The sequence below is a fragment of the Denticeps clupeoides genome, chromosome 18 (genome assembly GCF_900700375.1).
Source record: "Denticeps clupeoides chromosome 18, fDenClu1.1, whole genome shotgun sequence".
Lineage (NCBI taxonomy): Eukaryota > Metazoa > Chordata > Actinopteri > Clupeiformes > Denticipitidae > Denticeps > Denticeps clupeoides.
Genome location: NC_041724.1, coordinates 13,107,896 through 13,125,220, shown reverse-complemented (window position 1 = coordinate 13,125,220; position 17,325 = coordinate 13,107,896). Strand labels below are relative to the sequence as shown.

Here is a 17,325-nt window from a genome sequence, read left to right as displayed (position 1 = left end):
GAAATGCACAAGAAATGTCGACACAGAGGGAACATCCTGTGATTTGTAACGTGCTGCTCAGAAAGACAGCCAGTCACTCAATGGCTGGGAAGCTTCATGCATGTCCAATTTTTTTATTTAAATGTTTTTTTTTTCTTTTTTTTGTCTCAGATCTATCTGCCAAGAAGACCTTTTCCCTGACTAGCTATGGAGAGATGGGTATGATTTGCACATTTTAATGCCAGTGGTGGGCTGGACATGGCGATGAAGGAGGACGCATTCGCACGATTTCACATGACAGGGGTTTAATACAAACTACACGAGACAAGGGAACATTACCACGCACAATGACCCGATGGCGAATTATACAAATATATAAATAGACAACAGGTGAACACGATCAGGGAACATTACACGAGACGAACATGAAACTCCGGTCCGAACTCCGGATCCAGAGTAACCCCTGTCAGTCCAGATCATGACAGCCAGCTTCTTTGAAATTTAGAAGATTACATTAATCACAATGGAGATTAAAGGCACACAATTCCTGCAAAATATGTATTTGGCTTAAATGGCTATACATGGCATTTCCTGAAAGTGTTATAAGGGTTTTTGCAGCTTGGTAAAAAATCAGCTGTACCAGTTTGGTAGGCCAAAGTTGGACAAGAAAATGTTAACTCACATTAATATGAAGGCTTTTCTACCAGATATGTTTTTTTTCTTCTTCTTTTCATTCTGTCTAGAAAGAAAAGTTAATTAATGAAATGTTTTTTTTTTTCACCCATTAAACATGCCCTTTTCATGCTAGTACAGTATCAAGTATATCAACAGATATGTGATTTTTGTGTTCTTTCATTGAAGTACACCATATACGTTTGTAGGAATGGCAGAATGAATGAATGGGAGCTAGAATAACGACATGATTATAACTTTCAATTCCAAATATTTAATTAAAAAAAAACATTTGAATTGCAGGTTGTATTTTCTGTTGCCTAGTTACTCCTTCATTGTGCCAGTACTTAGCAAAGTGTAGACTTGTCAAGGGTCATTGATTATAGACTGAGTAAATTGAAATATGGCTCATTATTGGTCAATCAATAAAGAAAACGTTAAAAGTACAGTATTTTAAAATGCTAATCTTTAAAGATTTTCAAAATGACTGGTAGGAAAAAAAAACTGAACAGTGCTGCTGCTGGTTATGTGCTTATGAGAGATTAGTGGGTTGCATAAAGCCTGAAGAACAGGTTAAAAGCAAATGAACCCTTTGAAAATATGACCATGTAACCTGTGGAAAGCAGCGACGCACCAAAGAAAATGTGGCTTTTGTGCTTCAAACCTCACCTAGCGCACAACACGAGAGATCTGAGCTCATTATTGGCAGTTAATCACCACTGTGACACCACTCGACTGAGGGGACGTCTTAAATCGGAGCAGCTCAGTATGTCTGTCATGGCCAATCAGTGTCAGCATCACAGTTTACGCGTACAGAACTAAACCAGGCTGAGGAGGCCAATCACGATGCCGCAATCGCAGTAGCCATGTCGCTTATCATGTAACGGGTGACGTCAGCATGGTTTACTTTATTATGTGATTTTGGGACACAACATGTCCGCCTGTCACGTTGGAATGGACTGTGGTTTGGGACATAACTAGACATACTTCATCAAAAACGGGAAGACTCTATTCTCTCTGACGGAGAGAGTTTAAACATTTATGCCACAGTGTTTTGTGGGTGCCAGGACAACATCGCAGAGGCAGATGTGAGTTTATTTAGTCAAGCCTCTCTCAGTTTCTCTCCATCCCGTTCCCACTCTGTTTGAGTTTTGCTGCTCTGGCACGCTGGGGTAATGCATGCTGGGAGAGGCTCAGCTTGGTGAATTGACTCTGACGGCCGATGCCTTTCGGGGACGCACAGTCTGCCTTACAAGGGATTATCTGTCAGCTGTGTAACAGTAATTTGATCAACTGCATTCTTGTGGCGTCACATTTGGTGGAGACAGAGGCCCTTCAGGTGACTGCTAAATGGGTTGAGAATGTGCTGCTAAAGAAAGAAAGCCTCTTCTGCTTGATTGCATCCGTTACATATATTATGGCTTTTATAGATATAATGCATTAAAATATATATGCAATGTGTTAAACAGAGTACGCCTAGTTATGTCCCAAATCACAGTCCGTTCCAATGTGACTGGTGGACAGATGCAGTAATGCCAATTCTAAAATAAAATAAAAAAAAAAAAAACTTTATAATGAAGCACCGCTTGATGGAGCTGCTTCATTGTTAAATACACTATAGCAAAACAACTCAACATATACACAACTCCAAAAGACTTTACTGAACACAATAATACTCCAGTTCCACAAAAGGCTTTAAACATGCTAATAAATGATGGATATATTATATTACTATTCCAGGTTTTATATATATGAAAAACTTAATATAAAATGAAAAAAACTGACCTTTCAACCAAACATACAAGTGGCCACGGGAATCTCCTTTCATGATGAAGACTTTTACATATTGCTGCTCAAAACGGTGCATGTTCCTGTTCTTTTTTGCAATGGCAAATTTAGACAAAATGCTGGAGCTTTTCAGGTTGATATTCAAACTTTTGAAACCTTTCTGTATTGGACGACAGACATCAGAGTGATTTTCTTTTATAATCGTTACTAGTTTTTTACAAGGCACAATATTTTTATGATAAGGCTTCTGCAAAATGTGCAAGGGGCAGCGGTGGCCTAGTGGCTAAGGAAGCAGACCCATAATCAGAAGGTTGCCGGTTCGAATTCCAATCCACCAAGGTGCCACTGAGAAAAGCACCGTCCCCACACACTGCTCCCCGGGCGTCTGTCATGGCTGCCCACTGTTCACCAAGGTTAAATGCAGAGGACAAATTTCACTGTGTGCTGTGCTGTGCTGCTGTGTATCACATGTGACAATCACTTCACTTTCTAAATTCATTTTCTTTCAATATACACAAACACACACACACTTTGAAAAAAAAATGGTTAGTAGTACAGACAGGCATACATTTAAAACAGGGCATGATTTAGCTGCTGCACAATCTACAAGAGGACCAAAACAGAAAACGATCCGTAACAACCACAAATCAGGTAGCATGATGCCAACACAGCACAGACACCAGAACATGGTAAGGCCTCATCGCCTCGTCCCCAGGCTTCGTTCAGACATTTAACCTTTCAACCATGTCACCAAGCCTGTCCAGGCCAAAGGCAACACCAAGCACCACGAGCCAGAGACGGGCGTGAAAGAGCTGAGCAGAAAGCGACCTATTGTTAACTCTCTTGCTGCTGTGCCTTTCCGCGGTTTCCATGGTGTTATCCGGCGACTGTGGCAGACTATCACCGGTCCCAGAAGCTCGTCTGATACAATCGCAAGCGCAGGCCGCCGCTGCACATGCGATCTGACAGGCACCCTCAAGCACTGTTTACTCCTCACGCTCAACATCCATGTTGGGGAACCACAACAGAAGCCTGAAGTCATGCAGCTTGGGAAAGTAGGAAAGTGCGGGGAAGCGGAATGATAAAATCTACGCATGCGAAACATGACTGCTAAAGGCAACTGGCCACCATTTCTTGGTTTTAAAAAAAAATGAAAAGATACATTTGAGTCTTATATGATTGTGATGATGTTTAAAATGGGAGGAGCCTCTGCTCTTCATCTAGACACCTCTTTTCCTTTCATTTTGGGCATCATCTCTCTTCATTCATGACTATTAGAGTGAACATAATGTTATGCCATTAGCTATGAAACAACTACAACCTTGCTGTAAAATTCCATACCACATCTGATAATTTTTCTATAACTGTTGTACAGTCAACAGTTGTTAGTTAATAAGCACTTAAAAGGCTGAATGGGTAACGATTTGAAAATCTGAAAGCATGTTAATCGTTGGTTAATGGTGATGTTAAAAAGACATAATGTATTGGACAGAAAATAAATAAATGGATCAATGTAATGTCTGATAAGTGATATAATTATTTAAAAAAGCAATATTGGTAGATGCTGCCAAATACAATATTTTGTAAAACGTGGCCCTGAAAAAGTGGATCTTTTATTCAAGCCAATATAGTATATGTTCTATAAAAATAAATGAAAGGAACCAAAATATATAATTTTTCATCTTAAAACAACTGGCTTAACACACCTGAAAGACATCAACGGAAATGAGGGCTAAAAACGGAAGAAAGGAAGTGAAATGGCACTGAGGGATGATGGGAAACCGCATCAGCTGTAATCTCATTACTCCCAGACCAGCAGGAATCAGTTTAATGGACGCTGTGTTTGTTTTGCTCTTCCCCGTTTCTAGTCAGCCTTATCCTTAAAAAGATCAGGCCGGACCCGGACCACAGGTGGCCTTTTCCACATCGGTGCGCTAACATACTCAGCATTAAACACACACACGTGCTGACACACACACACACACACACACACAGAGGTGGGCTGGCACGGTTCAAACTGGCCTGATGTCCACCTCTGGCACGTCTTCAAAAGGTCCACATGCATGAGTTAGAATGACACCCCACAGATGTCGAGTGTCAACGCTCGCTACCCAACCACCCCAGCCACGTCCGTCTCTCTCTCTCTCTCTCTCACCCCCCCCCCCCCCCCCCCTTACTCCCTCTTTCACCCCTCTCTCTGCTGCTTTCAGAAAGCACTCCTCTGCGGTGGCCCTTCGGCTGCCTCCCTCTGCTCCCTCCGTCCAGGGCTCTGTTTAATCTGTCCCTCCTCCGGCTGGCCGTGCCGCTCCGCTTTGATCATCGCAGTGCGCCTGCTTCCTACTGCGCTGGATCCCCCTTGCCTGTCTCCCCCAGCTCGTCCACCTGTCCACCTCTCCTCCGTGGCTGGAGAGTGACGGCCAGTGTCGGCAGAGATTTTTTACTGTGTAGTTGAGGATCAAACACTGGACAGGGCTGTGAAAACTCACTTCTCTGCGGGTCTCTTCTTTGGCTGTAGTCTGCGGTCGGCTAGAGTTTGATTGATTTGCATTAAGTTGGTGGAAACTTGCATTATTTAAAAGTTGGAAGACTAAAACCCTAGCTGCTGCAATTGATCCGACGATTCAATAATTCTTTTTCTTAGGAGAAAAGAAAATAAACTTCGGTCAGAAATTAAGATGTTTCCAAGAGAGCGTGAATAGAAATGCAACAGGTTGAAGTCTAAAAGCTTTTACAGATAAAGGGCTAACAGGCTCAGTAATGTCAAATTGGGGCTGTGGTGGACCGGCGGGTAAACATGCAGACGAAAGGTTGTGGGCTCAAATCCTGAACTACCAAGGTGCCAATGAGGTCCCGTCCCACCACGCTGCTCCCCGGGGCGCCTGTCATGGCTGCCCACTGCTCACTAAGGGTGATGGTTAAAAGCAGACGACACATTTTGTTGTGTCACCGTGTGCTGTGCTTGCTGTGTATCACAGTGACTAAAACAGTCACTTTCACTTTTCACTTTAACAAAGTGTCCGAAGACGAGTTTGTGAGCGGTGCCATGGCACCTATTGGTCAGATTCCCTCTGTTGATCCTCATTTAATATTGTGTTCTTGTGTAGTAGAGAGAATGCTCTGTTTGCGTTGTACTTTTGTTACTGTTTTTTGTACATTTGTTTTAATTTGTTACAAAATAAGAATTTTGCTGAACTATATGATTAATTCCTCTGCACGCAAAATAAAACAGAACAGGCAAAAAATACACTCACATTGTGTGTCGTTTCTCTTGCATTTACAGCATTTACAGCATTTGGCTCAGCAGATTGGCTCTTCAAAACCAATCTGTTGCATTTGTTCAAAATATTATAGATTTTTGCTTGTAATGCATTTTTATCGAATTAAATATCTTCATGGTTCATTTACAACTCTTCTTTTGTGTGTCCAGTATGCATGATTTCATTAGATGCTATTGTCATGCTATGGTAAGAAAGAAGTGGTCGATGTAAAAAAAGAAAAAAAAAAAGACACATACAGGTTTACCTGCAATGCAAGGTTTCTGAAATGTTCCCCTGCGTGGTTGTTAGAGGACATATCTGAAGACGGATTATGTTTTCAGTCGAGAGCTGGGTTTATGTTTCCATTCCTCGGGACTATTCAATGCAGGGTCAATGTCTCCTTTCCTTGTTTTGATGCTCCGCTCACCCAGCTCAGTAAAAGGGCCCGGGCCCCACTCCAGGTAGCTTCAGTCTGAGAAAAGTCGACGTGAAGAGTCTCTCCCACCTGCCTGGGCTGAACGCACTGAGGAGAATGTTTCCCATCTCATCCTTGGCCCTGACCAATCTGTCCAAACTAATAAGCCTACCTGTCTGCACATCCTCTTCCCCGCTCTGCTCTCCTGCCATCCACGACACGCTGCTGGCTTCCCCATGACAAAAATAAAATACATTCGCCCATGCCTGGCTGCTCCTGGCCCTTTAGCTCGTGACAGGAAGGGCTGCATGCTTTCAGTATCATGTCTGAGTCGCACTGCAGCTTCGTAAAATGAACATTTCTCAGACGAGAGATTAGCCCTTTTTATTATTTCAATTCATGTCCTCATTCCTTTTTTTTTTTTTTTTTTTTTTTTTCCCGCAAAGAGTAATACTTTATGTAATTTCTTGATCCGCCTTGCTGCTGGCCCCGCACACTGAATAAACATGTTATCAATTTTCCCAGCTGTGGTGCCGGTCGGAGTCCCACTGCACCGCTGGGACGCGTCCACGGCTCCCCCACCTGCTTCGGAGCGCCGCTAATGTCTGCGCTGATTGGCTTCTGGAGCGGAGGAGGCGAAATGGCAGTTCCCCTTTCCCCGCCTGCCAACTCCAAACAGTACGGCATTAAAACACCCCGAAAATTACAAAACCGGGAGCCGCATCAATCACAGGACACGTCCAGTTTCTGAAACAAGCATCCAGTGTTTGGTTCCCTGTGTAAAGGTCATCGTTGGTGATTCATGGGACTTCTTTTTTTTTTTTGATGGAATGCTATTGCTGCAAGCTAAGGCTCCATTGAAGCCCTATCCTTCAGTCACTCATGAAAAGATGGAGGTACAGCACCAGAGGAACCTGACTAACAGGATAACTCGCCAAAGCACTTAAGTTTAATCGTTGAACCTCCTTGATTGGATCAGAGAGGAGTCTTAGTTCAGACCAGGTGAGCACAAGTTGCGAAAACACTAACGAGAATTTCGGGACTTATTTTTGAGAACTGAAACATAACTGAAATCAGAAAAACCTTGAGCATGAGCATGTTCGCAGCATAATATCACCACATAATCTCACATCATAATCTTTTGTTCCTCGTGAACCAGATTGGGATTTGTGGGCTGGGATGGAGACCTGCTTGTGTACAAGTTCAAGTGAAAATTGCTTGAGCATTGCTGTTCCACCTAATTATGATATTCAGTGGCATATATATTAGACGCCCTTTGTCCAGAGTGACTTACAATCAGCAGTAACAGGTACCCCCCCGGTTATGTGTCTTGCTCAGGGACACAATGGTGGTAAATGGGGACACAATGATGATAAAAAAGACTTTGTGGTCTTCTGGTTGATAGGCGATTGTTTACCTGCTAGGCTACTACCAACCCTTAACAGTGAACCCTAATGCCCCATACACACTGAACAATAATTTAAATGCAACACTTTTGTGTCTAAGACATGCCTGTGTAATATTCATGCTGTTTAATCAGTACCTGGGAGGTTGGATGGATTATCTCGGCAAAAGAGAAGTGCTCACTAACAAAGATTTAGACAGATTTGCGAACAACATTTGAGAGTAATTAGTCTTTTGTGTAAGTAGAAAATGTTTCATTTCATTTCATGAAAAAAAAGTTGCTTTTTATTAGAGGTGGGCATAGATTAATTTTCTTAATCTAGATTAATCTCACTGTAATCTTGGAATTAATATAGATTAATCTAGAGTAAGCAAAATTAATCTTCTTCTGCGTTGTGTAACTTTTTGATTTTGTTTCTTGAACCACAAATGATGATTTGACACCCAAGAGATTTTCTGTGCAAAGTGTATTCTGTACCAAAAGCAAGGTCGTGTCACACATCGCATCTTTCTGCACCTCTCTCTACAATATATAGTATTAAAAGAACATAAAAAAAATATTCACAAAATAACACACATGCAAAATATTCCTAATATGTACATAAATTAAAATGAAAGAAATAACTTTTTGCACACAAACCCCACGCACCTCTCACAGCTCACGCCATGTGTCCAAGAGACCTGAACCGGGTCTCAAAAACAAAATAAAAGTCTTTAGGAAATAAGAAACTAAAAGATACAAGAAAGAAGAAATATACTTATAAATCTAGTGTAGCCATTTAACTCCGGCACAATAGCTTGCGTAGTATAGACCCAGCTCCCAACCCAGCTTTCTGAATAGATTAACGGCGATATTTTTTTTATCGCCCGATAAGAGTCTCACGTTAACGCAGCACGTTAACGCCGATAACGGCCCACCACTACTTTTTCAGGGTATGTATTCATGTGCCGTTCGGTTTATAGAAAGAGGTTTGAACATCTACAAAAAATGATCAATAGTCTGGCCAGAGGTTGCAGAATTCCTTCCGGACAATCCCTTCCAACACAGGTGTCATGGACATGTATCTGAAGCAAAACCATGACATATTTTGAAGACATGGGGACACGGTGAAAAGTTGGGAGGACCTCGGCATTCAACTTTTCTCTGCGTCGTTGCTCTATGTAGATTTCATGAGATCCCAGGAACATGTGCACCCAGCAAAAACTCCGCTGGTAGACAGGTAACATTATTTTTTCTCAGTTCTCATTAATCATTATAATTGTTGTCAGAGTTCCTCTGTCACCGAGTTTAAGACTCCAAAGCTATTAAATATAAAAGGGCACCATTCAAACTCACAGTAAGGTGTCCATTTGGGTCACAAATATCAGAAATAGCTGTAATTACTTGTGAAATAATGAACATTTGGCCCCTGCGGGGCTCTCTAATTAACATTCATTTTGCATATTGGTGTTTTTGCTGTGGCTGCCACTCCAAAGCGAGGCAGCTGGGGCTGTGCACGCACCTCTCTTGCATCTCCTTCTCCTCAACGCTTTCCCCTCGGTCCTCCCGTCCAACGTCTGAGGGGCTGGACGATGATCTCTGGCTCCTCTGTGATGTCAAAAGCACTCAGCCCCATCATCCAAAGCACCAGCAGAATGTGAACCTGAGGAGAAGGAGGACGCTCATGAAAACCAGGGCTCATCATGATCAGCCATATCAGCAGGCTGTCTTTACAAAGATGAATGTTGCATACAAATTTGTAATAAAGAAATACGAATATAATTGTCTTGTAAATGACTTGACATGAGAGAAACGTCTTTGTTTGACTGTACGGTTTACACTACACAACTTTTTGCCATGTTATCAGGTTGTTAGAGTTCATATTACATGACTAATCAGCTGCAGGGATGAAGAAGCGAAGCATGAAAAAAAAATGTTTCCAGTTTTCTAAAAGAATGATTGGCAGAGCAAGCACTACGAGACACTGTCTACTTCTAGACTGGGTCTAGAAATAGACTTACATAGCCAGGTAGTACATTATTACTCAATGTGTTTTCTTTATTTTTATGACCATTTACATTGGTAGATTTTCACTGAAGGCATCAAAACTATGAATGAACACATGTGGAGTTATGTACTTAACAAAAAGTGGAGACCTGGCCTCCACAGTCACCGGACCTGAACCCAAACGAGATGGTTTGGGGTGAGCTGGACCGCAGAGTGAAGGTAAAGGGGCCAACAAGTGCTGAACACCTCTGGGAACTCCTTCAAGACTGTTGGAAAACCATTTCAGGTGACGACCTCTTGAAGCTCATCGAGAGAATACCAAGAGTGTACAAAGCAGTAATCAGAGCATAAGTTAAGTACATAACTCCACATGTGTTCATTCATAGTTTTGATGCCTTCAGTGAGAATCTACCAACGTAAATGGTCATGAAAATAAAGAAAACACATTGAATGAGAAGGTGTGTCCAAACTTGCGGCCTGTACTGAATATTTATAAGGCATACTTAAAAACCTGACTTGGTATGAATGTGCATTTTAAAGAGTAACCCAATGCTAGACTGATATTTCAGTTTCCCTCACACAGTAGTGCTGAACCTTGATGTTCTTGAGTGGAAGATACAGGTAAGGAAAACTATTTTTTTTTCCTTACCAACCCTGCCATCCACCCACGAGCAACCAGACAAACATGAGGAACATCTCCCGATCGCTACAGATTTTTTATCTTACCCTTGTGCCGACGTTCTGCTGCTACCAGCGAAGGGGATCTCATGGCAGTGTGTGGTAAGCTGGTAGCAGGCAGGGAACATTTTTTTTTATCTGCTGCTGACCTGCCTCTGCTGCCTGTCAGTGCACAGCTCCGGGGCAGGAGGAAGATGAATGCCGTCTGGCGGGAGGAGTTAATATCAGGGTTTTTGTGTAGTTAGGAGCTGCAGAGGTGAACAGCTGGGACCCGGGTTTGGCACTGGGTTGGTCTCAGAAAAAAAGGTTCTGGCCTCTGGTGTGACATTTTGGACAGAGATGGGAGCACCAGTATTATCATGTATTCATAACATATAACTTTCTGTTGTAACATGAAGTATCCAACTGGTTGCATTTACTTTTACTTTTATTGGGTTCTCCTTTCATGTCCACTGGGAGCTAAGTGATTGATTACAAATGCAAATAGACCACATGACTGTTTCATCACTACTGTGATGCCGATCACACACATGCATGGGTTCTAATGTGCGGATACTGCATAAATGTGTTTCTCTCTAACTCCATAGTCTTGCATTGTTGATCTATTCACTGGATGCTACATTTATGATGCTACATATTGTTTTCCATTACAACTTTATGTTGTTGTACATGTACTATGTTTTGTTAAGGCCATGTTCTGTTAAAGTGAATCTAAAATGTTCTTCCATCCAAAAAAATAATTTAACTTGGAACAACAGCTTTCAGAAGCCCAAGTGGATGCGTAAGAAGATAAAATTCACGTTATACTATAAAAACAATTAAATAAATAAATAAATCATGGGTTCTTCCATCACCCATATTACGTACATAATTTGGGCCAGAAGTACATGAGTATCCTGCGCACAAACAAAATCCAAAGGTTTTTATTTATTTATAATTTCTGAAAAAAATAAAATGACCACAAATGGTCAATTCTGCTAATTTACCTGATGGAATATTAGTGACCTCACTGGGAATTAGCTTGTTTGAATGGATGGACTGATGCATGGATGGATGGACAGGGGAAAGACGCAATGACAGCGTGGCAGGATAAACTCATGCGCAGTTCAAACGTGTGTTTTTGTGTCCTTCAAATGAGAAATAATTGTGTCTTTCTGCAAAAGGCAAAAGAAGCCAGTTGCTAAAAAAAAAAAAAAACACCCGAGGAAAAGAGAGGGGAAAAAAAAACCCTTTTGTTTTCATTTTTTTTTTTTCCAGAGGGAAAGAAGACATTTTCTTCTCCTGTTGATCAAATAGTGAGATTGCTAGAGCTGGAGTGTCATTAAGACCCATCCTCTCTTCCATTGATCATCAGGGCCTGGGCCCTGGCATGCCAGCGACACGTTCATTATGCTCACACTTAGAGAAACTTCCTCACCAAGAGGATGGAGGCAGAACGCGGGGGGCTGGCGGCTGTGGAGGCGAGTCAACAACGGCCATTGATCTTTCAGCCCGTGACAGTAATTAGCATGCCATTAGGCGTGCTGTGCAAATATACCATAACGCGAAAGGCGCCTGCGTGTTCGCTCACCTCCGTTCTCCGTGCTAATGACTGCAACCGGCCACGAAACATTGCCTGCCAACACCCTCTTGCGAGACGCACGCAAACACACGACCCCCCGACTGACTCTCCAAAACCACAAATCAAAGTGCAGATTAATCATCATTTCATCAGACAGCCTGCCAGGCAGGGGTTTTTATCAGAGTGGCCAACTGTAGCCAAACTTGTCTAATTAAAAATGCTGCAGTACGTTATTATTTGCTGTCTAGCTTTCCGGCGACGTGCGGTATTCGACATTCCAGCTTGAGAGTCCTCCTTCTTGGACACCAAAACAGACTGAAAGAAAGATGTAGTTCATAAGAATACTGCTAAGGGGGAGAAGTGTAGGCCAACACAACAGCCGCCCTCATTACGATCATCCGTCGTGGTCATGCGCTGGGCTAGCTGCAGGCCCCGGGAATGAATAGCACAAGATGGCTGGACTGGGATTATTTTATTGAGACATTAGTCTTTGAGAAATCCGCAACGGAGTACTCCTCAACAAATGTGTTCACTTAGGCAAACTTCATCACAAAGACAAAAACAGTTAGAATCATAGGCTTTTACATTATGACAGTTCTCATGTACAGGGAGTACAGAATTATTAGGCAAATGAGTATTTTGTCCACATCATCCTCTTCATGCATGTTGTCTTACTCCAAGCTGTATAGGCTCGAAAGCCTACTACCAATTAAGCATATTAGGTGATGTGCATCTCTGTAATGAGAAGGGGTGTGGTCTAATGACATAAACACCCTATATCAGGTGTGCATAATTATTAGGCAACTTCCTTTCCTTTGGCCAAATTGGTCAAAAGAAGGACTTGACATGCTCAGAAAAGTCTAAAATAGTGAGATATCTTGTAGAGGGATGCAGCACTCTTAAAATTGCAAAGCTTCTGAAGCGTGATCATCGAACAATCAAGCGTTTCATTCAAAATAGTCAACAGGGTCGCAAGAAGCGTGTGGAAAAACCAAGGCGCAAAATAACTGCTCATGAACTGAGAAAAGTCAAGCGTGCAGCTGCCAAGATGCCACTTGCCACCAGTTTGGCCATATTTCAGAGCTGCAACATCACTGGAGTGCCCAAAAGCACATGGTGTGCAATACATGGCCAAGGTAAGAAAGGCTGAACACAAGCTGAAACGTCAAGACTGGGCCAAGAAATATCTCAAGTCTGATTTTTCTAAGGTTATATGGACTGATGAAATGAGAGTGAGTCTTGATGGGCCAGATTGATGGGCCCGTGGCTGGATTGGTAAAGGGCAGAGAGCTCCAGTCCGACTCAGACGCCAGCAACGTGGAGGTGGAGTACTGGTTTGGGCTGGTTTCATCAAAGATGAGCTTGTGGGGCCTTTTCGGGTTGAGGATGGAGTCAAGCTCAACTCCCAGTCCTACTGCCAGTTTCTGGAAGACACCTTCTTCACGCAGTGGTTTGCATCCTTCAAAAAAAACATGATTTCCATGCAGGACAATGCTCCATCACACGCGTCCAAGTACTCCACAGCGTGGCTGGCAAGAAAGGGTATAAAAGAAGAAAAACTAATGACATGGCCTCCTTGTTCACCTGATATGAACCCCATTGAGAACCTGTGGTCCATTATCAAATGTGAGATTTACAAGGAGGGAAAACAGTACATCTCTCTGAACAGTGTCGGGGAGGCTGTGGTTGCTGCTGCACGCAATGTTGATGGTGAACAGATCAAAACACTGACAGAATCCATGGATGGCAGGCTTTTGAGTGTCCTTGCAAAGAAAGGTGGCTATATTGGTCGCTGATTTGTTTTTGTTTTGTTTTTGAAATGTATATTTGTGAATGTGGAGATGTTATATTGGTTTCACTGGTAAAAATAAATAATTGAAATGGGTATATATTTGTTTTTTGTTAAGTTGCCTAATAATTAAGCACAGTAATAGTCACCTGCACACACAGATATCCCCCTAAAATAGCTAAAAATAAAAACAAACTAAAAAATACTTCCAAAAACATTCAGCTTTGATATTAATGAGTTTTTTGGGTTCATTGAGAACATGGTTGTTGTTCAATAATAAAATTATTCCTCAAAAATACAACTTGGAGGAATGTGATCCTCTCCATGACACATCACTATTTTTTGTTAACCATCTAATTGCACACATGTAAATTGTGAATAGGACATAGTTATAAATTATGTAAATTTACCAGACAACAATGAAAAATCCCTTTTTTCGTTCATTACAGGTGAAAAGTACTTTTCTAACATTAAATGAGGGGATTCATTTTCAGAGTTCATCCCCCAAAAAGAAACTGGAGAGTAGTATTATGATGGTCACTCTGATCTTGCTTTTCATCGTGGAATGAGAGACATAGCATGTGGGAAGTTCTCTTTCATCTAGATTTCAAGTGGGTCTCGAACCTGTCTGGGTTAAAGAGAATTAACAGATTCAATTTGAAAGAACTGCTTGCTAGTTAACTGTAGACTATGAACTAACTATCCACCCTGCCAATTTTGAAAATGAAAGTGAAGTGATACACTGCAGCACAGCACATGGTGCGCACAACGAAATGTGTCCTCTGCTTTCAGGATTTGAACCCAGAACATTCTGAATACAGGTCCATATCCTTACCCACTAGGCCACCACTGCCCTACATTATTTAGAATTGTATCTGGAACCCAGAGGATGAATTGTTTTAAGAAGGAACAACCAGTGGGAAAGATTGACAGGTCTCCTGCAGCCTTCTCTCTCATTCTGGCTGATTTTAAACCCACCCGTCAGAACTTCAGAAGCACAAAATCTGATATCCTCTGTTTCTCTCTGTTTCATTTGCTCGTAAAATGCCTTGTACAAACCTGAAATCTGTTATAGACATCCTGGTACCACATCCTCTTCCAAACTATACACATAGACAAATTATGATGGTCTTGTTCTGATCGTCTTTTAAGGTGTGACATCTGTAAACACTCCCCACACAATGTGTCTTGTAAAGTGTTGAAAAAGTAGCCTCTATTGTTTAATCTTAAGGAACTGTAGCAATTACATCAATGGGTGATAGTAGCCTAGTGGGTAACACACTCGCCTATGAACCCAGGTTCAAATCCCACTTACTACCATTGTGTCCCTGGGCAAGACACTTAGCCCTGAGTGTCTCCAGGGGGGACTGTCCCTGTAACTACTGATTGTAAGTCACTCTGGATAAGGGCATCTGATAAATGCTGTAAATGTAAATATAAATGTATATCAGGCTCCAGCAAAAAAGCAGGAAGTTGATGATAACATGCATATGTTATGAAGGTGAATTTTAATGACTGGTTACGTACAGGCGCCAGACAGAGATGTTACTTTCTGCTGACATTTCTATCATGTTGGCTTGGGCTTGTCGGGATGTGCTGACAGACAGAGATGCTATCCACTCTGCTTTGATGTCTGACTCGTGTTTCCAAGGCAACACATCAAGCAACGCGGGTGGCGGATGGCAAATGTGGTGAACCGTGAGAATACGGGCATTTTCATTGTACTTTACAGCCCCATCATGCAGTTTCAACTGGAATCAATGGTTCACATGAAAATAAGACAAGACATTAGTAGTCTAATGGGAACCAAACAAGACTATTAACCAGCTGAGCCATAAAGTTCCAGGTTTGAATTCCTGATCCCTGAATGGTCTCTGTGGCAAAGAAGTTTCTCAGTCAAATAAAAGAAGAAATTTATCTCGAATGAAATGCCCACACTTGATATTGGTTCAACTACAAAAATGTACATTTCTGTTTGGTGTAAGTCAAATGGACTTTTCACAAGAAAGTGGGGTGCACAAAGTGTTCTTCAGCAGAAAAAAAAGGACAACATGCCTTTTTGAAATTTAATTTCCTATTTAACCAGCCTGTACATTAACTTCCCCCGACATTGCGCTGCATGCCCTGTCATTTTCCCTTGTACATTATGTCAAATTCCCAGATGAAAAGACCTTTGAAAAATGTGTTAAACGAAAATATCACTTTTATTTCTGCTTTTGAAACTACATGAAGCAGCACGGGAAATTTTAACGAGTTAAAAAAAATAATATATCAGATCAAACAATAACGTTTTCTCCTTTTTTGATTCGGATCATTGCTTTTTTTTGACAGTGACTAAAATAAATTGTCAAAGTAATGAGAGTGGAGGGAGGATTTGGAATAGGAAGGAAAGAGGATGGGATAAAAAAAACTACACAACTGCACAGAATGGCGGTGGTGGTGGTGGTGGTGAGGGGGGACTTCAAAGGGAATAGTAAGCACAAGAAGACGATCTTTCATTCTGAATTAAGTTGCCTGGTCGCTTTAATCAATTGTTTCAGAGGAACAGAAAAAAAGTTTCTCAAGCCTTGGAAACAGAAAAGATGGGACGGGGAGAGGTAAGCATCTCCAAAAATAATAAATAACATAATTTTAAATGTGCCTTTTGTCAAGCTAACAACTTCATTATTTACGTTCACACTTAATTTTCCCTTCGTCAGAGAAGCCAAAAAGATTTTTTAACAGCACGCCAGTGCCCACACACCACACTTCCTGGGTGTGAGCGCCTCTGTCACCAAGACAGGGCACGCTTCTCACGTCACAACAAAAGTCACTGCACAAGCTGCTTCCATTTGGCTAAACTTTTTTTTTTTCCCCTATCCTAACCATTTACTGAAACTGGTTATCGTCCCAAAACACACACAGAAACACACACACACAGACACGCAAGTGCACACAGGCATTTGTCTGCTTTTGTGTAGGGCCCTAGAAGAGAGGGCACTATCATTAGTCATTCTGTAACGGCGGGTAATGGATTTTTCCACGCCTGAGCGGGGGCACCATCAGAACACCCCCCAAAAAAAAAAAAAAAAAAAAAAAAAAACAGAGGGATGCTGGGAGAGTGACACAGCCTCCAAAATCCATGTTGCCACCTCTCTCATCTCCATCCAGAGTTCCCTTTTTAATTTTTATATTGTATGCTCTATACATTTTTAACCTCATGACTTCTTTTTCCAAATCTGAAACCTTTCCTGCATGTGCACACATTGCTGCAGCTGGAAAGGGTGAAAGCATGAGTGCCAGGGTAGGTGGAACCACGACATGCAATCAGCAAAGGTCATGAAGGACTTTGGATTACCGGCGACTTTTTTAAACATTTTTTGTATTGAAGTATTGAAACACTTGAAGCATTATAATAAAATCTTTAATAGGAATAACAGTTGCAAGGCTGTATATTGAAAAGCTATGAGGTGAAACCAAAAATGTTTTGCTTAAACTCTACAACTTTTAATGTTTTTTTTTTTTGTTTTTTTTTCATAATTTTTGTACTGAAAGCCTGAACGCTGTAAAGCATTGTGAACTTTGTGACCTCTGTGAAGGAAACCAAATTCAAATAAAGAAAATTCGAACCAGTATTTACTGCAACCTGGATAATTGCACAACCGACAAGCAGATTATTTCTTAAATTAAATAACAATCGCTATTGCACAATTATTATTGCTATTGACTTTGTACATTGACAAGTGGAATCAGGGTCAGGTTAGAAGGGTCAGATTGATTAAGACAGAAGAAGTCCTACAGGCCAATCAAGAGCTG

At 41.6% G+C, this 17,325-nt stretch overlaps 1 long non-coding RNA gene across 2 annotated transcripts in view; it reads right to left on the bottom strand.

Annotated features, from left to right (window-relative positions):
* The window catches only part of LOC114768381 (uncharacterized), a 28,832-nt gene that overhangs the window by 8,690 nt on the left and 2,817 nt on the right, over window positions 1-17,325 (bottom strand). Inside the window, exons 1-2 of one of the 2 annotated variants that reach the window (XR_003743043.1) lie at window positions 10,229-10,403; window positions 9,018-9,158 (exon numbers count right to left, since the gene is read on the bottom strand). This is a non-coding gene — a long non-coding RNA (uncharacterized LOC114768381). Of the gene's footprint in view, window positions 1-9,017; window positions 9,159-10,228; window positions 10,404-17,325 lie in introns of those variants that run through there. The other variant, XR_003743042.1, reaches the window with a different exon arrangement.